The following is a 25860-nucleotide window of genomic DNA, read 5'->3' as shown; positions in this document are numbered from 1 at the left end:
TCTTTCCTGAGCTCATTAGAGGATATGTGCTCCCTCTGACCACAGTTGAAAGCGCTTGGGTACAGCTAGCCTGTCTTCATTGCTTAAAGACGGTGACTGCTTTTAGAAAAGGAAATATTCTAATAAAAATAGACACTCTTAAAAAGAGGTAAACCAGAGCATTGATTTCCACTATAATTCTTGTGTTGTGTTCAGCAAAGCAAGTAATTCTACAAGCAACTAGGGCATACCACCTCTTCAAGGTTTTCATATATTCAAGTATTTTTCTCATGTGCTTCCTTATAAAATGATTGCCTATTATTGAATTAAAATCTATTGAAATCAAATGTGAATCTGAATTTGTTTTATACTAGAGAAAGTGGAGAGGAACTATTTCACACTGATTGGCCTATCAGAAAAAACTTTTGATAGAAAGATTTGTTATCATTTTCCCAAAGGATCTATCTTGGGAATCACCATTGGCATATGTGATGGAATGGCCCAATTGTTTATTATTGAGATATAAATGATGCATAACACTGTATTGCTTTCAGGTGTATGGAATGGCGTAGTTCTGATAAAGGCAGTTGGTTAGGTATCTGGTCTTGTTTTTGCTCTTTCACCTCAACAGATGATGTCACCTTGTTATGGTTCTTCTCTAGTTACTTGATCAATGTCCATCAGGTTTCTAGATAAAGAAATGTTTCCAGAGTTTATGCCTCTGCTTGTGGATATGTCAGTTTTTAGCATCAAAATGTCAGAGAGCTGTTGTGTTAGAAGATGAGGGACTCCAAATGGCAGGTGACTGGTGGTTGAGTTTTCAGATGTTTTCTGTGATGCTGAGTTAGAGGGCACATGACAGGCTCCCTCCCTACTCATTACCGAATTCTAGATTCTTCCTCACTACTTGAGTGTGGTGGGGGTCAGTAGCATCCTTGATCCTGGAAGTCTGTTAGAGATTCAAAACCTCAGACCTCACCCTTAGGTCTACTGAATCAGAATCTGCATTTTAAAAAGATCTCCAGCTGACCTATAGGCATGTGAAAGTTTGAGAAGCCTTTCTCTACTGAATCAAAGATTCATTCTATTTGGACTTTGCTAACCCCTCCCTTTGCCCTATTACTTTAAGCCATTCCAAATAGTCTTTACTATTCAATTTAATTACCTACAGGTAGGGATTACATGTTAGATTCTGCCTTTTCTGGTAGAATATGAACTCAGGATTAAAGAATGGCAATACAAAAACTGGGACATTTATAAATAAAGTCTTAGACATTCTAAGAGTGTCACATTAAAAATGTATTCTTAATGGATTGGTCTACTCAAAACTACTGGCTAAATACAATACTTCTTAAATAATGATAATTACAATAATAATATTCATACATGAAATTGGAGAATGAGAATTCTTTTTACCTCGGAATTTCTGTATTTTGTGCTTTTGTTGGTATAATAATTGCCATCACATTGGCAAAGGATCATATTGATTTAAACCTGAAGAAAATAGGTAAATAGATGCCAAAGTCATAGGGAAGGTTCCTGAAGATAATGTCCTCAGCATTTGAAAATTTAAATGAAAATGTTTCTTCTTTTCTCTTCTTGAAGCTGGCTACCATGGATAGTTATTGAGTCACACATGTCTGTGTCACAAAAGGCCTAGGCTTCTTTGGGAGAATGTTGCAGTTCTCTTGGCTCAAGCCACATTCAGAATCCTGGGATAGTCTCTTCATTTGACCACCCTAGGATAACATCAGTAATAGTGATTTCAGCTCAAATCTCTGTAAGCATGTTATATTAGATGGGGTCAAAATTTTATGAAAAGAAAAGAAAAAATTATTCAAAAGTAAGCAAATAGGCAAATTACAGCACTCTAACACCCCACAAGGAAAATTATTTCCTGTATGCTAATCACTATTAATTACTTAGTGTACATTATTTTCAATTCTGTTATATAGGAACCGTTATTCTTAGAGTTCAAAACACTGAGGCTCGGGAATTCCCTGGCAGTCCAGTTGTTAGGACTCCGCACTTTCACTGCTGAGCACCAGGGATCAATCCCTGGTTGGGGAACTAAGATCCTACAAGCTGTGTGGCACGGCCAGAAAAAAAGGAATCTAAGGCTCAGAGAAATCTAAAAACTTTCCCAAGCTTATACACATAATAAATGATGGAGCTTTCAAACTGAAGTCTGTACTGCCCACAGATAGGATCTTAATAGTCTACATAGCTGTTAATCACTTGACATATTAATGAGTAATTGCCATTTCAGGCATTAGGGAGAGGCAGCTGCAGGTAGGAGGCTCCTACAATACTCCTCAGCCCTGAACACTGGAGTCCTTGGTACCGCTGGCTAAGAGTAACTGTCTATTGAAATGCTAGATTCAAGTGAGCCCAGGTTTCCGAAGGCCCGGCTTGAACTACCCATACGGGGTTTGTGTTCATTTGGCAATTTGTTTTTATAACTACTGTAACTTTGATCAATGCTGCTCTTGTATTCTATCTCCTGAAGGTATTTTCTGTATTATTACTCTTTCTCATTTTTATATTCCTCCTCGTAAGTCCCTTTCTTTCCTTGTTATAGGCACACTCAAACCTCCATCCTAAAAAAACAACCACCACCACCCACAAACATTTTTCCTTCACCCCGATTCTCCTTCATACTATTGTTCCTTTGTCCTACATCCCATTATCCTCTCATTCTTCTTGAAAGAGTAGCTTTATCAATTATCATCTACAAATCATTATTTTTCATTCATTTCAGAACCTGTTACCCTCCAGTTTTCTCTTCCATCACTCATTGAACCAAATGTAACCATGTTTAACAAGTTTTATTACGGTTAATGACCAATAGCCTTCCTTATGGAGGAAAACGGAAATGGAAACAGAATATAAACTATGTTTATGGAACATCTACTGTAAGCCATCTTTATGCAGTGAATTTTATATATTTTTTCGCATCTAAGCTTCATAGTAACCTTGTGATATTTTATTTATTTATTTATTTATTTATTTATTTATTTATTTTAACATCTTTATTGGAGCGTAATTGCTTTACAACGTTGTGTTAGTTTCTGCTGTATAACAAAGTGAATCTGCTATATATATACATATATCCCCATATCCCCTCCTTCTGGTGTCTCCCTCCCACCCTCCCTATCCCACCCCTCTAGGTGGTCACTCAGCACCGAGCTAATCTCCCTGTGCTATGCAGCTGCTTCCCACTAGCTATCTCTTATACATTTGGTAGTGTATATATGTCAATGCTACTCTCTCACTTCGTCCCAGCTTACCCTTCCCCCTTCTGTGTCCTCAACTCTATTCTCTACGTTTGAATCTTTATTCCTGCCCTGGCCCTAGGTTCATTAGAACCATTTTTTTTTTTTGATTCTATATATATGTGTTAGCATACGGTATTTGTTTTCCTCTTTCCGAATTACTTCACTCTGTATGACAGACTCTAGGTCCATCTATCTCACTACAAATAGTTCAATTCCATTTCTTGTATGGCTGAGTAATATTCCATTGTACATTTGTGCCACATCATCTTTATCCATTCATCTGTCGATAGACACTTAGGTTGCTTCCATGTCCTGGCTATTGTAAGTAGTGCTGCAATGAACATTGTGATACATGACTCTTTTTGAATTATGGTTTTCTCAGGGTATATGCCCAGTAGTGGGATTGCTGGGTCATATGGTACTTCTATTTGTAATTTTTTAAGGAACTTCCATACTGTTCTTCATAGTGGCTGTATCAATTTACATTCCCACCAACAGTGCAAGAAGTTTCCCTTTTCTCCACACTCTCTCCAGCATTTATTGTTTGTAGATTTTTTGATAATGGCCATTCTGACTGGTGTGAAGTGATACCTCATTGTAGTTTTGATTTGCATTTCTCTAATGATTAGTGATGTTGAGCATCCTTTCATGTGTTTGTTGGCAATCTGTACATCTTCTTTGGAGAAATGTCGATTTAGGTCTTCTGCCCATTTTTGGATTGGGTTGTTTGTTTTTTGATATTGAACTACATGACCTGCTTGTATATTTTGGAGATTAATCCATCGTCTGTTGCTTCGTTTGAAAATATTTTCTCCCATTCTGAGGGTTGTCTTTTTGTCTTGTTCATGGTTTCCTTTGCTGTGCAAAAGCTTTTAAGTTTCATTAGGTCCCATTTGTTTATTTTTATTTCCATTTCTCTAGGAGGTGGGTCAAAAAGGATCTTGCTCTGATTTATGTCATAGAGGGTTCTGCCTATGTTTTCCTCTAAGAGTTTGAGAGTGTCTGGCCTTACATTTAGGTCTTTAATCCATTTTGAGCTTATTTTTGTGTATGGTGTTAGGAAGTATTCTAATTTCATTCTTTTACATGTAGCTGTCCATTTTTCCCAGCAACACTTGTTGAAGAGGCTGTCTTTTCTCCATTGTATATGCTTGCCTCCTTTATCAAAAATATGGTGACCATATGGGTGTGGGTTTACCTCTGGGCTTTCTATCCTGTTCCATTGATATATATTTCTATTTTTGTGCCAGTACCATACTGTCTTGATTTATTTATTTAACTTTCTAGCATAGTCTGACGTCAGGGAGCCTGATTCCTCCAGCTCCATTTTTCTTTCTCAAGATTGCTTTGCCTATTTGGGGTCTTTCGTGTTTCCATACAAATTGTGAAATTTTTGGTTCTAGTTCTGTGAAAAATGCCAGTGGTAGTTTGATAGGGATTGCGTAGAATACATAGATTGCTTTGGGTAGTAGGGTCATTTTCACAGTGTTGATTCTTCTAATCCAAGAACATGGTATATCTCTTGATCTGTTTGTATCATCCTTAACTTCTTTCATCAGTGTCTTATAGTTTTCTGCATACAGGCCTTTGGTCTCCTTAGGTAGGTTTATCCCTAGGTATTTTCTTCTTATTGTTGCACTGATAAGTGGGAATGTTTCCTTAATTTCTCTTTCAGATTTTTCATCATTAGTATATAGGAATGCAAGAGATTTCTGTGCATTAATTTTGTATCCTGTTACTTTACCAAACTCATTGATTAGCTCTAGTAGCTTTCTGGTAGTATCTTTAGGATTCTCTATGTATAGTATCATGTCATCTGCAGACAGTGACAGCTTTACTTCTTATTTGCCAATCTGAATTCCTTTTATTTCTTTTTCTTCTGTGATTGCTGTGGCTAAAACTTCCAAAACTGTGTTGAATAATAGTGGTGAGAGTGGAAAACCTTGTCTTGTTCCTGATCTTAGAGGAAGTGGTTTCAGTTTTTCACCACTGAGAACGGTGTTGGCTGTGGGTTTGCCATATATGGCCTTTATTATGTTGAGGAAATTTCCCTCTATGCCTACCTTCTAGAGGGTTATTATCGTAAATGGGTGTGGAATTTTGTTGAAAGCTTTCTCTGCATCTATTGAGATGATCATATGGTTTTTCTCCTTCAATTTGTTAATATGGTGTATTACATTGATTGATTTTCATATACTGAAGATCCTTGCATTCCTGGAATAAACCCCACTTGATCATGGTGTATGATCCTTTTAATGTGCTGTTGGATTCTGTTTGCTAGTATTTTGTTGAGGATTTTTGCATCTATGTTCTTCAGTGATATTGGCCTGTAGTTTTCTTTCTTTGTGACGTCTTTGTCTGGTTTTGGTATCAGGGTGATGGTGGCCTCATGGAATGAGTTTGGGAGTGTCTTCCCTCTGTTATATTTTGGAAGAGTTTGAGAAGGATAGGTGTTAGCTCTTCTCTAAATGTTTTCTAGAGTTCGCCTGTGAAGCCATCTGGTCCTGGGCTTTTGTTTGTTGGAAGATTTTTAATCACAGTTTCAATTTTAATGCTTGTGATTGGTCTGTTCATATTTTCTATTTCTTCCTGGTTCAGTCTCGGCAGGTTGTGCATTTCTAAGAATTTGTCCATTTCTTCCAGGTTGTCCATTTTATTAGCATAGAGTTGCTTGTAGTATTCTCTCATGATCCTTTGTGTTTCTTCAGTGTCAGTTGTTACTTCTCCTTTTTCATCTCTACTTCTCTTGATTTATCTTCTCCCTTTTTTTCTTGATGAGTCTGGCTAATGGTTTATCAATTTTGTTTATCTACTCAAAGAACCAGCTTTTAATATTATTGAACTTTGCTATCATTTCCTTCATTTCTTTTTCATTTATTTCTGATCTGATCTTTATTATTTGTTTCCTTCTGCTAACTTGGGGGATTTTTGTTCTTCTTTCTGTAATTGCTTTAGGTACAAGGTTTGGTTGTTTATTTGAGATGTTTCCTGTTTCTTTTTTTTTTTTTTTTTTTTTTTTTTTTTGCGGTACGTGGGCCTCTCACTGTTGTGGCCTCTCCCACCGCGGAGCACAGGGTCCGGACGCACAGGCTCAGCGGCCATGGCTCACGGGCCCAGCCGCTCCACGGCATGTGGGATCTTCCCGGACCGGGGCACGAACCCACGTCCCCTGCATCGGCAGGCGGACTCTCAACCACTGCGCCACCAGGGAAGCCCTTTCCTGTTTCTTAAGGTAAGGTTGTATTGCTATAAACTTCCATCTTAGAACTGCTTTTGCTTCATCCCTTAGGTTTTGGGTCGTCGTGTCTCCATTGTCATTTGTTTCTAGGTATTTTTTGATTTCCTCTTTGATTTCTTTAGTGATCACTTTGTTATTAAGTAGTGTATTGTTTAGCCTCCATGTGTTTGTATTTTTTACAGATCTTTTCCTGTAATTGATATCTAGTCTCATAGCGTTGTGGTCGGAAAAGATACTTGATATAATTTCAATTTTCTTAAATTTACCAAGGCTTGATTTGTGACCCAAGATATGATCTATCCTGGAGAATGTTCCATGAGCACTTGAGAAAAATGTGTATTCTGTTATTTTTGGATGGAATGTCCTATAAATATCAATTAAGTTCATCTTGTTTAATTTATCATTTGAAGCTTGTGTTTCCTTATTTATTTTCATTTTGGATGATCTGTCCATTGGTGAAAGTGGAGTGTTAAATTCCCCTGCTATGACTGTTTTACTATCGATTTCCCCTTTTATGGCTGCTAGCATTTGCCTTACCTATTGAGGTGCTCCTATGTTGGGTGCATAAATATTTACATTTGTTATATCTTGTTCTTGGATTGATCCCTTGATCATTACATAATGTCCTTCTTTGTCTCTTGTAATACTCTTTATTTTAAAGTCTATTTGGTCTGATATGAGAATTGCTACTCCGGCTTTCTTTTGATTTCCATTTGCATGGAATATCTTTTTCCATCTCCTCACTTTCAGTCTGTATGTGTCCCTAGGTCTGAAGTGGGTCTCTTGTAGACAGCATATATACGGGTCTTGTTTTTGTATCCATTCAGCCAGTCTGTGTCTTTTGGTGGGAGCATTAAATCCATTTACATTTAAGGTAATTATCAATATGTATATTCCTCTTCCCATTTTCTTAATTGTTTTGGGTTTGTTATTGTAGGTCTTTTCCTTCTTTTGTGTTTCCTGTCTAGAGAATTTCCTTTAGCATTTGTTGTAAAGCAGGTTTGGTGGTGCTGAATTCTGTTAAATTGTGCTTGTCTGTAAAGGTTTTAATTTTCCTATCAAATCTGAATGAGATCCTTGCTGGGTAGAGAAATCTTAGTTGTATATTTTTCCCTTTCATCACTTTAAATATGTCCTTCCACTCCCTTCTGGCTTGCAGGGTTTCTACTGAAGGATCAGCTGTTAACCTTATGGGGATTCCCTTGTATGTTATTTGTTGCTTTTCCCTTGTTGCTTTTAATATTTTTTCTTTGTATTTAATTTTTGATAGTTTAGTTAATATGTGTCTTGGCATGTTTCTCCTTGGATTTATCCTATATGGGACTCTCTGTGCTTCCTGGACTTGATTGACTATTTCATTTCCCATGTTAGGGAAGTTTCATCTATAATGTCTTCAAATCTTTTCTCAGACCCTTTTCTTTTTCTCTTCTTCTTCTGGGACCCCTATAATTCGAATGTTGGTGTGTTTTATGTTGTCCCAGAGGTATCTGAGACTGTCCTCAATTCTTTTCATTCATTTTTCTTTATTCTGCTCTGCAGTACTTATTTCCACTATTTTATCTTCCACGCCACTTATCAGTTATTCTGCTATTGATTCCTTCTAGAGAATTTAAATTTCATTTATTGTATTGTTCGTCATTGTTTGTTTGCTCTTTAGTTCTTCTAGTTCCTTGTTCTTGTATTTCCTCCATTCTATTTCCAAGATTTTGGATAATCTTTACTATCATTACTCTGAATTCTTTTTCAGGTAGACTGCCTATTTACTCTCCATTTGTTTGGTCTGGTGGGTTTTTACTTTGCTCCTTCATCTGCTGCATATTTCTCTGTCTTCTCATTTTGTTTAACTTACTGTGTTTGGGTCTCTTTTTCGCAGGCTGCAGGTTTGTAGTTCCCATTGTTTTTGTTGTCTGCCCCCAGTGGGTGAGGTTGTTTCAGTGGCTTTTGTAGGCTTCTTGGTGGAGGACACTTGTGCCTGTGTTTTGGTGGGTGGGGCTGGATCTTGTCTTTCTGGTGGGCAGGGCCATGTCCGGTGGTGTGTTTTGGCATGTCTGTGAACTTAGTATGATTTTAGGCAGTCTGTCTGCTAATGGGTGGGGTTGTGTTCCTGTCTTGCTAGTTGTTTGGCATGGGATGTCCAGCACTGGAGCCTGCTGGCCATTGAGCGGAGCTGGATTTTATAATTGAGATGGAGATCTCTGGGAGAGCTCTTGCCAATTGATATTATCTGGTGCCAGGAGGTCTCTGGTGGTCCAATGTCCTGAACTCGGCTTTCCCACATTAGAGACTCAGGCCTGACACCAGGCCAGAGCACCAAGACGCTGTCAGCACATAGCTCAGAAGAAAAGAGAGAAAAAAAGAAAGAAAAAAAAATTTTTTAATAAAATTAATAAAAATTTTTTAATTACTTAAAAAAGTAATAAAAAAAGAAGAGAGCAAGCAAACAAATAAATAAATCCACCAATGATAACAAGCACAAAAAACTAAACTAAGATAAACATAAAAATCAGAAACAAATCAGTTTCAGACAGCAAACCCCAAGTCTACAGTTGCTCCCAAAGTCCACCACCTCAATTTTGGGACTATTTTTTGTATATTCAGGTAATGCAGAGATGCAGGGTACATCAACTTGATTGTGGAGATTTAATCTGCTGCTCCTGAGGCTGCTGAAATAGATTTCCCTTTCTCTTCTTTGTTTGCACAGTTCCCGGGGTTCTGCTTTGATTTTGTCCCCACCTCTGCGTGTAGGTCGCCCTCTGGCATCTGTTTCCCTCCCAGACAGGAAGAGGTTAAAGCAGCAGCTAATTAGGGTGCTTTGACTCACTCAGGCCGGGGGGAGGGAGGCATACGGTAGTCACAGTTGGAATGCGGGACGAGCCTGCAGCGGCAGAGGCCAGTGTGACATTGCAACAGCCTGAGGTGCGCCATGTGTTCTCCTGGGGAGGTTGTCCCTGGATTTCAGGACCCTGGCAGTGGCGGGCTGCACACGCTCCTTGGGGGGTGTGGGTAGTGACCTGTGCTTGCACACAGGATTCCTGGTGTCAGCAGAAACAGTGTTCGCGTTGTTCATGCCCGTCTCTGGTGTCCGTGCTGATAGCCCTGGCTCACGCCCATCTCTGGAGCTCGTTTAGGTGGTGCTCTGAATCCCCTCTCTTCGTGCACCCTGAAACAATGGTCTCTTGCCTCTTAGGCAGTTCCAGACTTTTTCCCGGACTCCCTCCTGGCTAGCTGTGGTGCACTAGCCCCCTTCAGGCTGTGTTCACTCAGCCAACCCCAGTCCTCTCCCTGGGATCCAACCTCTGAAGCTCGAGCCTCAGCTCCCAGCCCCTGCCCACCCCGGCGGGTGAGCAGACAAGCCTCTCGGGCTGGTGAGTGCCGGTCGGCACCAATCCTCTATGCGGGAATCTCTCTGCTTTGCTCTCCGCACCCCTGTTGCTGCGCTCTCCTCCGCGGCTCCGAAGCTTCCCCCCTCCACCACCCACAGTCTCCGAAGCTTCTCCCCCACCCCCACCACCCGAAGGGGCTTCCTAGTGTGTGGAAACCTTTCCTCCTTCACGGCTCCCTCCCACTGGTTCAGGTCCCGTCCCTATTCTTTGGTCTCTGTTTTTTCTTTTTTCTTTTGCCCTACCCAGGTACGTGGGGATTTTCTTGCCTTTTGGGAGGTCTGAGGTCTTCTGCCAGCGTTCAGTAGGTGTTCTCTAGGAGTTGTTCCACACGTAGACGTATTTTTGATGTATTTGTGGGGAGGAAGGTGATCTCCACCTCTTACTCCTCCACCATCTTGAAGGTCCCCCCACCTTGTGATATTTTAAATCATCATCATTATTATAATTTAAAACTTAGGGAACAGGTTCAGAGCCTTTAATAAAAATTAAGTAGAAATCTGATCTAAACCCAGTTCTATCTGACTCAAAATCCCATGCACCCAAAGTCCCATCCTCTTTCCTTACACAAGGAAAGAAAGAAAGAGAGGGAAGAAGGGAGAGAAATCAGGAAGAATGGAAAGAAAAGAGGAGAAAAGGACTGAAGGCAAGTAAGGGAGTAAAGACTTGAATTCAGGAAAGTTTCTCTGCAACAAGCAAGAGAGTCAAGTTGACCATTCCATTAACTTTGTTGCTCCTACTGTGTTTTAATTTTATTGTACAGGTGTACCTTAATATAGGCCTAAACACAGATCACAGAAATAGAGGGGAGAAAAATCAGCACTGGTAACAAAAATGTATTATACTTAATGGAAAGACCTCTGATTCTCTGTTCAATTATGTTTTCTACTGAAATGAAGGCGACATTTAGGGTATCTACTTGCTAATACTGCCACCTTGCTCAACTTCCTGAGGTTTTCGCTAATACCCAAGAAACTAGAATATAGAGCTGATAGTGAAGGAATGTACTGATCCATGTGTGCTATTTAAATTTTCTTGAAATTATTCAAATTTCTCTGGCCTAGAAATCAGGGCAGAATCTCAGGACAGATGGATTGGTAATGAGTTTTTCACCTCTTTCAGCTGCCAAGCAATTTGGAAATTGCACGAGGCCAGGCTTTGTCAGTGCAGTTTGGCACTTCAACTTGAAGACTAGTCTGACACCAGGAAATTGTCATCATCAGCTAATGCTTAGCAAGTGTGGCACGCCAAGTGTCATGAAAATGGAAAGAAAAATAATGCTCTGTTCTGATTATAGCTTCCTCACAAGTTTGGGATGCAACTGATTTCTCTGTCGAGCTAGAAGTTCAACTTCTGTCTCCAGTCCAGGCACCCTTCTTAGTTTTGTTCCCATGTATTTGATTATCTATTGGACATTTTTACTTGGATATCATGAAGATACCTCAAAGTGCCTACACTCAAAACTGAGTTCTTGGGGGCTTCCCTGGTGGCGCAGTGGTTGAGAGTCCACCTGCCGATGCAGGGGACACGGGTTCGTGCCCCGGTCTGGGAAGATCCCACATGCCGCGGAGTGGCTGGGCCCGTGAGCCATGGCTGCTGAACCTGCGTGTCCGGAGCCTGTGCTCTGCAACGGGAGAGGCCACAACAGTGAGAGGCCCGTGTACCGCAAAAAAAAAAAAAAACAAACCAAAACTGAGTTCTTGACATTACCCTAGAAAACCCTTCTTGCTCCAGTGTTTCCTATCTTAATAAATATTCATATCATCCAACCATCTAATGGTTCAGACCTGAAATCTCTCTTGATTAATCCTCTCCCTCCCTGCACCATATCCATCCAATCACCAAGGCCTGTTGGTTCTATTTCTTAAACATTTCCTGAATCTGTCCACTTCTCTCCATCCCCATCCCCATCATTAACTTGAGGTCACCATCAAATTTGACCTGTACTCGGGTGTAGATCCCTCACTGAAGGTCATTAACTTTTCCTATTCTGCCCAATCCATTTTCTCTATGGAACTAGAGTGGTACTATACATCACATCATGCCATTCTCCTGCTGGAAACCATTCCATGCTTTCCACTGGTTGGGAAATGAAGTCCGAACATCTCAGCATAACTTAGAAGGCTCTTATCCACCTCCTCAGCATCATTTCTTACCAGTTAGTCATTTAGTTAGGAAATATTTATTGTGTTCCAGACCTTGTTTAAGCTCTGGAAATATGGTAGAAACTTACATACTATTGGGAGCACACAGACAATGAGCATGGAAACAAATAAATGAATAATAATTTTAAGTACTGACAAATATTCACCAGGGAGATATTTGTGGGACCTGCCTCTTATAAGCTTTTCCCTATTCCGTCTAAACTAACTTACATGTTTCTGACCTGTGCTCCCCTATAAGCATATGTTAAAGTTGTTATAATTTAACATCCTTTATTTCTTGCGGATCATTACAGATTTGGCAAGAGCAACGATTCTTTTTAGATATTACTATCTGATCCCAGTGCCTAGCTTTTGCCTGGCATATGTCAGGTGTCTAACAAATATTTGTGAAATAAATGAATGTTACTTCCTTAGTATGAATTGATTGATAAGTTCTTATCTGGGTGAAAATTAAAAAAATTAAAAATTGAATGAAAATAAAAAAGATAGGCCTTCTGAAATTTGTAACTTTTCAGATACTGTAGGCTTACATGAATTATGTTGAACTTCCCAATATAGAAATTGATTAAACTTATTCACTCCAAACCACTAAATCCTTGCAGATAGTAAAATTCTATGCATTACCAATCTCTTAGCTTTTCTCATTTGCTGAGAAAACCAAATTGAGAAAGAACTTTAGAGAACTGCGAGATGAAAAATAATGGTCTGTAATTAAAACACTGCAAGGAAGAGACATAGATGACTTCAGTGGTTAATGTATTAGCAAAGAAACAAGAAAGCGAGTTGGGATGATCATAGGTGTTGCTATGTTAATAACGTCAGTTTGTTCAGTGCATTTATCTTTCCAAGATTTATACCTATTAATCTGTTTTATCAAATTTTAGGTTTTTGCAAGGGGTAGTAGAACGGTGTTACACCCTTCTAAAGGGAAATGCAATGACCACACGATCTTCTATTTTCAGGATCTGTGGAGAACATTTTTTCTACCTCTGCTCACCACAAAGCAAGAAAATCACAACAAATATCAGCTTAAATAAAGGTTTGGATTAGCTTTTATATGCTTTTTAAAAAAATAGTTTGTCCCACCCTTAAAACAAAGTATTTGGTTACTAATTTTTATGGCTTTATCCTGCTACGGGTAAAAAAAACTTCTTGGAGACTTTGAGTGCCAGTCCTTTATTCTTTTCTCCGTAAATTTTTTCTTACAACATCCTGTAGTTTTTCTGTGGTGGTTTAGAGTATGTATCAGAGTTTCTGTTAGAAACATTAGCTTTAAAAAAAAAAACTTGGCACACAATCTCCAAGAATATTTGTCTTATCAGATTATTTTAAAGATGAGTACTGCCTTTTCAATCACCACCATTCCTCACCAAGCTCATTGCTTGCAAATATTCCATTATATATACCTATGGTTGGAAATCAGTTACTGGGTTTCCAAATGGAAATAGTTGCAGACAGAATGCAGCTAGACAATATTGTGGAAAAACCATGGGCTTTGGAGTTAAAAACCACTAGGCCAGTGGTGTGGGATGCACACCACCCCCCTTTTCATCTCTCCACAATTCCTTATCTAAAATTTACCTCTTGAGTCCCTCAGTTCCAAGCCAATCAAGGACTTGGTTTTGGTTTCTTTGCTACTGCTGGTTTAGCCAGCTTACTGTCTTTGTAGAAACTTTTACTTCTATACAAACTCAAGTATGTAAACCCTACTGCAAATAGAAAACCTTCCACATATTTCTCAACAACTACAATGTACTCTACACTTTTCTGTACTTTCCTTTAATCTTAGGTATCTGTCCTCCCATTCTGTAGCTTAAAACGTGAGTGAAAGATGGACTAGTAAGAACAACCTGGCCTGGAAAAATATCTAGCTAAGGAATTCTGCAAACCTATATGGTAACCGGGCTTTTCAGACAAAGACTCTGAAGTCCCAACTGTTTAAAAAAAAAAAGAAAAAAGTACAAAGATCACAATTACCAGTGGCAACATGGAAAAACCCATAGAGCATGCCACTGGCAAAACTCCTCAGAGAGTTGGTTTCCCAAATATGGAAAATATAAAACAAAACCTTCTTTATTTATAAAAACTATGTGAATTTCTAATTCTTTAGGCCTTACAGGTTTATTATGAAAACCAAATTCATTTCCCCTAAGGGGTGAGAAAGAACCACTTCCTATTGCGTCAAGTTATAGAATAGCACATTTTAAAATCTCCATCATTTGTTTCTGGGGTAGCATTACATTGTCCTTTTCTGGGTTACGTAAGTCTGCCTTGGCCTTTCAAGCACAGAAACATTTTACCCTTGACACAGTTTGGAATTTGGAACGGCCTGTGAAAACATGAATAGCTTCATTTTTCCATTTGAAAAGTCCCTAAACACAAATCGATAAATTCTCAAAGAACTTCAGTGCAGAGTTTTCAGACTAGCACTTCAACTACTAAGGCCTATATTCAAAGTGTTTGAATTGCCAGAAAAAACACAGCTGTTAGTCTATATCTCAGGCAATCTGTACACCATCTTTTAGGTAGGAGAGATTACAAAATGGGCCAAAGGTTAGATGCAAGTCTTAGAAGAATAAAAAATCAGGACTGGGAGGGCACCTATCCAAAGTGCCAAATATTAGCACTATCTTGGAATATCAGAAGTTTTAAATTACTACCCCCGCCCCCAAAAAGTCACAGGCATCCATCAGCCAAAAGTTTTCTCCCAACCTACAATTCTACTCTTGATAAATGCTCTTGTGTTTTGTTTTCCCTACGATTTAAAGGGTTGTGATGGCCTAGAAACTGGCCACCTGGGATAATTTCATGGCCTTGTGGATGGAGAGTGTCTCATGAGGTCAGGGCGGCTGTGACAGAGACAGTCTCTGACATTTTCATAAACTAAATTGAATTCTTGGCACACTCTGAACTTAGATGAGTTTCCAGCCCTGCTCCTCCTCAGCTATATCAATTCTGCTTTAATTTCTGCCCTGATAATGTGATAAAATAAAGTGGGCCATGTTTTAGTCGAACTTCAATAATGATCTGAAGTACAACAAACTGCTCAAGTAATAAAGGAGTTTGTTTCTTAAAATGCGAAAAGCATCTTTAGGTTTTCTTAGTGTCTTTTATTATTAGAGTATATGTTCATATGTCTAAGCTCCCCCCATCCCCGGGGTTAGTTCAGATTTTGACGGTCCGGCTGCTATAAAGATAAGATAAGCTTTGGGCTACGTGTGATTTCCTACGCTTACACTCTAACTCCTGTCTTTTCTCACCACTGGTGCAACTCCCCAGTGTGTTAGAAAATTCTCATGAAAAACCCTGTCCTAGATATTCTGGGATCTGCTAAACAAAACCAGTTGGTTGCTCATACTCTTTCACTTCAATAAACATTTCCTGAGTCTATATATCTACCTTATGTCAGCCTATATAATGTTTTGATTAATCCTCACATAATCCCTATTTTGCAGATGAAAAAAATGAGTCCAGAGAGTTTAAATAACTTGGCCAAGGATACACAACAAATAAGCGGCATGCCAAGATGTCAATTCATGCTCTCTGGAACTATTTTTAGATACCATTAATCACTTTGAGACCCCTTAAGCTGACACAATAGAAGCATATATCACAATGGAAGCCATGTGTCTCCGGAACTCCTGGGACTAGTAACGAGTTCAGTGAGTTCCCAATATGGCCCAGGGAGTGCGTTCAAGGACCTGATTTGCATTTTCTTCCTGACATTGGGTTTTGTGGCTTCTGAAGATATAAAAATTTGATCAACAATGTACCAAACTGATATTTCCATTTCAGAAAACTTATACAACTTATAATCAATATTAATTACATCAAATATCAAAGACCTATTATTCCATAGGCCTCAAGAGAATTATAACCAGCACCTAAACATACACATTTCCTAATTTAGAATTTAATGAACTCCCTCCTAGCTTCTTGTTACGGGATACTTTATTAAATGTAATGAATGGCTTCTCTTAGGCAGCTCCTTTTTTCAGGATGCAGGTACACTGAGACTCTCTCTTTCTGGCAGCTGGAGCTGTGATTTTAATTGGATTGATGCCACTGTGATCCAAACTTCAGGATCTCCCAATGGAAATCACAGAACTGTTTGAGTAGGGGGAAACCTTAGAAATCAACTAGTCCCAAAGTCTCAAACTGACAGCCCCCAGGCCACAGATGGCCTCGTTGTTTATTCATCACAGTGATGACCCTAGTTGAATTCTTATAATTTTTTGAATTGGTTGCCAAAATTTTCAAGCAAGTGTATTTCAAATAAAAATCTAAATGTTGTTAGGCTTCTCTTGAAAAATTGGAATATTAGGCAGCACTGGGCCTGCATTCCTGCATAGAAGCCACCAGCCACAGTGGATGATAGCAGGTGCTTCTGCAGATGGGGGCTGATCTCTCCAGTGTGACTCCATTGGGGCATTCCCTGATGGGCTGGCAGTGTTGTAGTCAGTGGTCTGTTGACGTTAATCATTGTGTTTGTATTATTCTTTTCTTGTAGTACAGTTAAGAAGAAAGAAAATATTTCTGTCTTTGTCAGGAATGGGAAAACAAAATATAATCTGAGGGGGTACTGTGTTTTAAAAGAAAGGAGAAAGCAAGTGTCTTTGTGGAAGAGAAGAATGTGCCTTTTGGTTAATATGCAAATGAAGCATCTCGGCTTCAAGTACATTTATGCTATTTGTTTGACCCTGTAAGCATTTGAGAGCCACAATGTAGTCTTATTTTAGTGATCTGAACACAGTGATGGAAAGAAGTTAAATGGCTTCCCCAGGGCTAATATTTTTAGGCCATAACTAGAGTGAAGGTTTCCTTACCTTTTAGTATATTGCTTGCCATGTGGGAGATATCAAGTACTTGAACTAATTTGTGGGCTGAAATCTAAAAAAATTTATCTTAATGTTTTGAAATGTTTTTAGAAAAAGAAGGTGAATTAAGACATGATATTAAAGAAACTTATATAAATTTAAAATGGGCACACAAACTGGAGGGTGTAAATTTCATTCTGTGTGGACTTTGGAGTTAGCTAAATCTTTCCTCTTATCAGGTCCTTAACCAAGAGAGCATTTTACCATCTTCTGTGTCTGTCAGGTATGTATTTTGTCCAACTACTGCAGAATTGTACTGCAGTGTATCTCAAATCAAACTATTAGGCTAGAATAAATACTTTTAAGAAAAAGGTTTCTCTCTCTCTCTCTCTCTCTCTCTCTCTCACACACACACACACACACACACACACACACAAGCTCAGAAAAATAACCTGCAAAATTTATATTTAATCATTCATATTTTTCAGGGTCACATCCTTTTTTGTCTTTTTTCCTCTATTACTATAAGATATAAATAGCTCTTTGGTTAAATTAAATGTTTCCCTCCTACCCATAAACACTAACAGAGAGTCTCAGGAAAAACTGAAAAATAAAGACATAGAAAAGAGAGGCCTGTTTTCACACCTTAATTTTTTTCAATCCAAATTAATCACAGGGGTCAGCTCTTCAAGACACAACTATCTTGAGAAGATATGGGTCCATTCCTTACCCTCTGAAACCACCCAAGAAATCAATCCAGATACTTTTCAAGGTCCTCCAGACACAGTTGTTCTACATCTTAAAGGGAGGTAGGGAAGTTTCTATACATGCCAAGTTTCTAGAACCTGAGTGTACCCTCTTAATATTTCACACTATCTCCCAAATTTTTAATTGATTTCTGTGATTAGTATGATTTTCTTTCAGAGGAAGAGATTCCAAAATGACAACCATGCTTAGAAATCACTCACAACCTTTCTTCATTGCCAGGAAGGTGTTTCGCATGTTTACCCTAGACAGTGCATGAGTACCTTTACAATCATTGCCTCTGTTTAGTCATGTTAAACAGAAAACAGCTGATCACCATCCTCAAAAGAAAATTTTTTTCCCCTCTAATTAGTCTCACCTCAATCTTCTTTTCTGTCATTTAATAATTGTGGATTTTTAAAAAGTGGTTCAAAGATAAGGCCTGTGTGATGTCAGTGATCTCAAAGGAGGGTTAAAAGGTGGTCGAGGATCCCGGTGCTGCATTATCCCCGCACATCTGGAGGTCCCAGACCCTTGTGTTCTCCTGAGCAAACACCACAGATTTGGTCCACTCCTGCTGCCCTGCCCTGGTGGAAAGGCCCAAAGGCATCAGTAACCTTGACAGGGAGATATATACCTCAAGATGCCAGCATTTGTTCTTGAGGTGGCACATCATGGCGGGAAGAGCACAGAAGGTGGACCATCCACCCTGGCCTGCATTCCTCCTCTACTACTTGTTTAAATTTAATCAAATTACTTCACTTCTCTCAGCCTCTCTTTCCTAGTATGAATCATAGGGAAATAATGATAATAGTAATACCTACTGTCTTAGGTCCGTTCCTGGGGAAGTAGACTCTGAGATGGGATTTGCAGGCAGGAGGTTTACTGTGGACACTGCGGTATCCACATCTGTGGGAGAGTGAAGGAAACAGGACTGGACAGAGGGTGGTGTTGACCTACAGCTCAGTCACAACAAACACCTCAGCTGATGACACAAGGAGCCGAGCAGCTAAGATGGCCCTTCGGAGTCACCTACCTTGCATCAGTCAGTCAGGGAAGGAAGCATGACCATGTGTGCTGTGGCTCTCTTCAGCAGAGGGCAATTCTGAAGAGTAATACAAGCCCCCAGCACTGCTGGGACACAGGGAAATGAGAGAATCGGTTCTACAGGGGAGATCAGGACAGTATGCCGTGCACCCACACCACCTGCCTTATGTGGTTCTGTGGGGATTGCATAAGAAGCTCCATTAACAGCATTTTATACAGTGACTGGCACACAGTTTGCTATGAATATTATTCAGTAGGCACTTATAAAGAATTCACTATTTGAAGATACTAGAAGAGACACCGAGGACGCTTAGGAAAGTATAAAAATAAATAATGAAAAGACTCTGCCCTGAAAAGATCACAGTTGAATGGTGTAAGACCTGAACTAGAAGCTATAGAGAGTCTAACCCTCGTGATCATTGCATACTCCTTTATAATATCCTTCAATGACCAAATGGATACCAAATACTCTCTATAGTGTATTCCTGACCTTAAGCATCTTGTGGTCTCATTGGAGAACAAAGACTTATATGCATGGAAAAAACCAATAACAGCATGCTGTACAATGAAGTGTCAAAATGTGTGGCAGGGATGCTAACTGGTGAGTCAGGTCAAGCTTGGAGAGATGGGGGTGCTGGATTCATCAGGAGAGATTTATGGAGGAACGGATTTGACTTAGACATCGTCACATGCCTAGACATTGGACGGATGGAGGAAATGAGGGAACTCCAGACTGAAGAAAAGAATGAATGAAGGGTCTGGCCATGTCTGTGTGTGGTAAGGAAGTTAGCTGGACAGCAATGGAGATTTTATATTGACACATGTTACTAAACAGACCTTTACTAATCAGTGGAATCGGACTACTTCTGTGACAAATTGTGGCATTTATGCCTAATCCTACAAGCACTCTAGGAGTTTTGAGAAACATGGATGAAACTTGGTAACAGAAAGATTGATCTGTTGGTACTGAATAAGATGAGCTATACAAGGAAACCAATATTATGGAGAACCTCCCAGGTACTTTTTTCAGTCTCTTCTACTGGTTTTGGTAAGTAATCCAGGGGTCAGATATTGAAGCTGAGACTAGAGGCTAGAATTGGACACCCAGATATCAGATGCTTTGTGGGGAGGTTTTAGCAGAAAGGTAGTTTATACAGAGGAAAAAGCATAGGCTTTGGATCCAGACTCACAATGTAGGAGTTCAAATCATGATTCCACAATTTATATGACATATGACCTTGGACAAGCATCATAACCACCCTGCACCTTTATGTTTCCATCTGCAAAATGAAGTCAATTGTTCCCACCTTACCGTGTTGTAAGGACAAAATGATAACAGATATAGAATGCATCAAAGTTGCCTGCTAGACTTAAAGAAGATATTCAATAAATGCTATTATTATTGTTTTCAATATTATTATTACACCCATGTCAGAAGTCTTTCTTCTCTCTCTTCCTTAAACTTATATTTTGGATTTGTCTCTGGTTGTCTGGGAATTCATAGTGCTTAAAATAAAAGGTAGCACTTAAATTCCACTCTTAAGGTCTTTTAAGGTCTATCATCCTTTCTCTTGAGTGTTGGAAGGAGCAAGGCTGAAGTTAACTGGTACCTCCTGTTGGTAGATGGAAGTGCCTTGATGAGAGGTTACTGATAGGGGGCACCACCCTTTAAATTGCAATTCCATACTAATTATTCCACCTTGAGAGCATTTATTTTTGCAAGTCTTGAAGTATTTTCTAGAGCAGCCTATTAAACTGTCAACATCTCCGATGGAATGTCCCTCTAGATATCTCCGTTCAGACAGGTCCCTCTTTTCCATCTCGCCATCACCTTGCCCAGGAAAGGAACAGAGCCCGGTGGTCAGGAGCAGACCTGCAGGTCAGGAGCTGTGCTTATTAAAATTAAGTAAAATTAAGAATTCATTTTCTCAGTGGCAAATAGCCACATTTCAAATGCTCAATAGCCACATGTGGCTAGTGGCTGCTGTATTGGACAGCACAGATTATAGAACATTTTGATCATCACAGAAACTTCTTTCGGACCTTGCTGCTCTAGAGCCAAACCAACTGGATTGAAATGATGTCTAACACTTATTGTCTGTGTGACTTCACCCAGGTAATTTAGGCTTTCTGTGCCTTGGTTTTATCATCTATAAAATGAGGATGTAAGTGTCAACTTTTGGGAGCATTTGTGAGAATTAGATGAGTTAATATATATAATATATTTAGAGCAACCCCTAATTATCACCTGGTATTTTCTCAGTAACTGTTAGCAATTACTATTTATCAAAAACCAGGAAAAACAACACCTATTTCAGAAAGAAAACATAGAATGTATAGATGAAGGGTGGGGAACTCAGAGTAGTTGCCCATTACCTGTGTTCCCAAAGTCCGTATGATACAAGATCATTGTGGGACTCATCATAAGACATTATGATTTTCTATGTCTATGTCTGTTTTCTTTACTAAACTCCATGCCTTGGGAATTCAAGGACTAGTGTCTTATTCCTTTTCATACCCCTGGCACCTGCCATGGGGCCCTGAGCACACATGACACTCAATAATTACTTTATTTTCAACATTGTTGAACTAACGTAAGTGCTCAAGAACTGGCAGCCTTCTTATTTATTAATATCTTAGTGGGAATAGTAGGATTAGAGTTTTGCCAATTTCAGTATATTTTTAACCAGAATAGAGACAATGAACTTATAATTAGGTTTAAGGACAACGGGGAAGAATATTTAAAATCAGGCTTGGATGAGAATATCCAGAATGGATGATCACTTCACATGTTGGGGACAAATTGAAAGGAGGGAAAAGAAAGAGCAAAGAGAGGAAATAGAGTTGATAAGTTGTCTGGGAGAAAGTTCAAAGACAAATTTTCCCTTTTTCAACATTTTACCACGGGCATATCCTGAAACCCTAGATATAATTATCTTGGCTGGAATGCCTGGGCTAGAGTAAACAGAAATCTGAGTGCGTCAACAAATTATTTAATTAAGCAGAGTAGGTGGCAATATGAAAGCAAAATCGTAACGTGCAACAGGATAATGTGATTGAAAGCTTCAGCTGTGACGGAATTCAGAGAGAGTAAGACAAGAGAGAAAAATGACACAGTACTGGGGACCAGACTCTGGACCTGGTTAGCCAATGTGAAAAACGAAACAAGAAATAAGATTCTTTTCATGGAACTCTATTATTCCAGAAAACACTTCTTGAGGATAAATATACATTTAAAAGCAACTGAGATTAAGCCATCACTTTAGATGAGCAGGGGTCAGGGGCAGGTCTGCGAGTGGCATTAAAAAGGGCCTCAGGATTTGTGCCATCAGCATAAAAGTGCAGTTACAATTAACAACAGAAATGAAATGACTAAGAAGTAGAAAAGCTAGTAGAAATGAACAGATGGCCAGGCAGGCAGCTTGCTAGGCTGCTTAAATTGGATATATTTTATATTTCATTCCAAGTTCACAAATATTAGGACATTAAAATGCATGAAACATGGTGTGTATCTCATCTTGCCATGTTTTTATTACTAAGTTAGAAGGAATTAGGCTGCCCGGAATGTATGCAAATGCACCAGTCTAAGCAAATGCTGAGTCAGGGGAGATCAGGAAGGTCAGCTGGGTTTCTCTTTTCCAAAGAAGAGCCTACTCAATTGTACATTAAGCAGCCTTTGTAGAGCCATCCCTAAAGTGGCCACCTATGTCCAGAAAGACTGTGAAGAAGGTTAGATTGCTGATGACACTTTCTTTAAAAGTGGCGGTGGCCAGGCCTCCTGTTTGTTTTCAGTAGTAGGATTAAATTTAGGGAGTGTGTAGAATGTTGTCTCTATACATGGAAGATGTTTTTATTGGACTTTAGTATGTCATTTACCCTAAGCAATCATTAATACAAGGTACCTGCACTATGATCAGTAGACCATGGGTAACACCAGAGTGTCATTATGAGACTGTTTTTCACACATTTTCTGCTGAGTCTGAAGCTTACTTCACGGGTTGACTGAGGCCACATGGTGAGAACAAGGTTTTCATTGGTTCACAAGTTTATTGATTAAGAAATATGAGTATGTTTAGACTAAGTGACCTCTCTTCAACTTTTTTTTTTTTTTTTTTTTTTTTTTTTTTTTTTTTTGCGGAACACGGGCCTCTCACTGTTGTGGCCTCTCCCATCGCAGAGCACAGGCTCCGGACGCGCAGGCTCAGCGGCCATGGCTCACGGGCCCAGCCGCTCCGTGGCATGTGGGATCTTCCCGGACCGGGGCACGAACCCATGTCCCCTGCATCAGCAGGCGGACTCTCAACCACTGCGCCACCAGGGAAGCCCTCTTCAACTTTTTTGTTTGATCTTGGCCCATGTCTGGGGTTCTGTAACCAGATCATCACTCTGAGTCTCTAATGGAAAACTTGTCAAGTTTCTTTCTGCATGATTGGGAAACTGCCCATGCGTTCTGGGCCACCAGGTTCTCGTCTCTATCTTCAAAATACATAGTGATGCATCCCTGGAAATGAGAAATTTCATCTTCCCCACTTTTCATTTTTCCTTGAACCAAGATAGTACTATATTCATTCATTCAGTCAGTCATGTAATCTATATATTTTGAGTGCCCACTATGTGCTAGGTACTGAGCCAGGAACTTGGAATAAAAGGGTCTTTGCACTTATGTTTTAAAAAAAGACCAACTTTCTCACAGCTTATGTTTATTAACTCTGACTCCTTTCAATATAATCTAAAAGCAGTGTAGAAAAACATCCAAACCTAACACCTATGGAGGCCACAGCTGCACATATAAAGAAATAGCCAAAAGAGTGTGTGCCGTTGCCCTATTTGCAACTCTCACCTTCTCTGAGTTATAGCCTAGAAATACTGTATACGGAAAGGGGATGTCTGTAAAAGGCATCATTTGGCTCCCAGGTTGTAGAGTCACTGGGAGAAGAGTATTTAACTTCCTCTGTGCACCGTATTAACAGCTGAAAGGAAAACCACTCTTTGACTAAAAAGAAGGAAACAAAATTGTGTGTGGTCATATATATAATTACATACTTTTATATGTTATCCCTAAAGATATAGATGTGTATATAAATTAATATATATATTTTTAGATATGTACAATTTACCTATGTACAAATACAATAGAAAATAGCATACGTTTTTAAACATGGTTAAGGCAGCTTTCATTGTAGGCATGGACTTGAAGAAGTATCATTGTGTGTGTGTGTGTGTGTGTGTGTGTGTGTGCATGCACATAGGCATGCATGGCCCATGTGGGTGTGTTGGGATAGGGATGGAGGCTAGGGGAGGATGGAGATACCATGAGAAGGAAAGAAAAGCACAGAAACACAGAATTCCTTGGCATCTTCCAACATAATTATTGAATGGGTATGGATGGTACAATAATCATGACCAGTAGAGATGGTAGTAGAAGGGACAGGATGCAAAAAAATGATTAGAGGATGTCAAGATGATACCTTGACTGCATTAGTAGCATATACTGCTGCTAATTTAATATGTAATACTATATATTTATATGTAATATATTGGCATATATGTACACAGATAATATATGCATAAATTATGCACCAATAGTAAATAGAAATGTCCTTTACATTTCCAATGTTTAGAAACTGACAGTAAGCTTTCTTTAGATGATAGCAGGGTTAAGCCAACTTTATTTATAAATACAAACTATATATCAAAAGTAATTTAAAAATCCATCTGTATGAAATTTGGTATAAAGAATGAGTATATTTTAAAACTGATGAAATATGTATATGATTTACATCCATACCCAGCTATGATTACATGATTTTTTTAAAGCCAATAATTATTTCAGTATTCATCTAAAATATTCTGATTGAATGAGGAGATAAACAAATCTACGATTAGAAGATGAAGGGAGCATGTATATGTAAAATCATCAAAGAGTGTACTTGAGAAAATTACACAAATGCGTGAGGAAAATTTATGTAAATATCATTTTTTTAGAAACTGAAGTGCAAAAAAGTTCCAAAAGTGGTATATTATGTTATAAATATGTATTGTTCTAAAAGTAATGTGGAAGGCATAAAGCATTTCTCTTTGGGATAAACAATATTTAATGAAAATAGGAAAACATTTCCTAAGTAACTTGATTGGAAGTGTTTACATCAGCTACAACTGTTTCACTACAAAATAAGCATAGATATTTCAGTGGAGAGGATAAGTGATGTATGCTTTTTCTTCAACATAACTGGCTTAAGGGCTAGATATTTCAAAGATAGAAATTGTTTTAACAGCTTAAAGATAAGATTTACAAAGTGAACAATAGAGTGTATTTCCTTTCACTAACTCTGCAGTTACTGTCATTCTCACAATTGTGGTCTCATGGTCTTAGAACACAGAGAACAGAAACCATGGACAGAAGGATTGTTAAAAGAGACACTAGACTTAGGGAATGGCATACCCACTAATGCTATCAACTTGAGATCCCCTTCATAAAATTAAATAACTAATACTGAGTGCTTACTACATGCCAAGTATTGTGAAAGATGGTTTTCCTTTATTTTAAAAAGTTAATCCGGGCTTCCCTGGTGGCGCAGTGGTTGAGAGTCCGCCTGCCGAGGCAGGGGACACGGGTTCATGCCCCGGTCCGGGAAGATCCCACATGCCGCGGAGTTGCTGGGCCCGTGAGCCATGGCCACTGAGCCTGCGCGTCCGGAGCCTGTGCTCTGCAACGGGAGAGGCCACGACAGTGAGAGGCCCGTGTACCGCAAAAAAAAAAAAATAAAAAAAAAAATGAATCCTTCCAAAGCCCTAAGAGAGTTACAATTATTACCCCCACGTTGCAGGTGAAGAAACAAAGACATAGCATGATTTATGGGAACCTGCCCAAGGTTGAGCAACTAGAAAATGACAGAGCAGGATGAAACGTAGACAATGATACCTTTAACCACTGATCTGGACAACCAACCATATTAAACCCAACTATAATTCTTTTTTTTTTCCTGAATTTTATTTTATTTATTTTCTTATACAGCAGGTTCTTATTAGTTATCCATTTTATACATATTAGAGTATATATGTCAATCCCAATCTCCCAGTTCATCCCACCACCACCACCCGTGGCCACTTTCCCCCCTTGGTGTCCATACGTTTGTTCTCTACATCTCTGGCTCAATTTCTGCCCTGTAAAGCACTTCATCTGTACCATTTTTCTAGGTTCCACATATATGC

At 39.1% G+C, this 25860-nt stretch overlaps 1 long non-coding RNA gene and 1 pseudogene across 1 annotated transcript in view; one reads left to right on the top strand and one right to left on the bottom strand.

Annotated features, from left to right (window-relative positions):
- LOC132498988 (uncharacterized) overlaps positions 1-9562 on the bottom strand; it is a 59187-nt pseudogene extending 49625 nt beyond the window's left edge.
- LOC132498662 (uncharacterized) overlaps positions 1-25860 on the top strand; it is a 333526-nt gene that overhangs the window by 151866 nt on the left and 155800 nt on the right. The window lies entirely within an intron of this gene.

Source organism: Mesoplodon densirostris, chromosome 11 (assembly GCF_025265405.1).
Source record: "Mesoplodon densirostris isolate mMesDen1 chromosome 11, mMesDen1 primary haplotype, whole genome shotgun sequence".
Lineage (NCBI taxonomy): Eukaryota > Metazoa > Chordata > Mammalia > Artiodactyla > Ziphiidae > Mesoplodon > Mesoplodon densirostris.
Note: the sequence above shows the minus strand (reverse complement) of the source record. Positions and strands in the feature narration are given on the sequence as shown.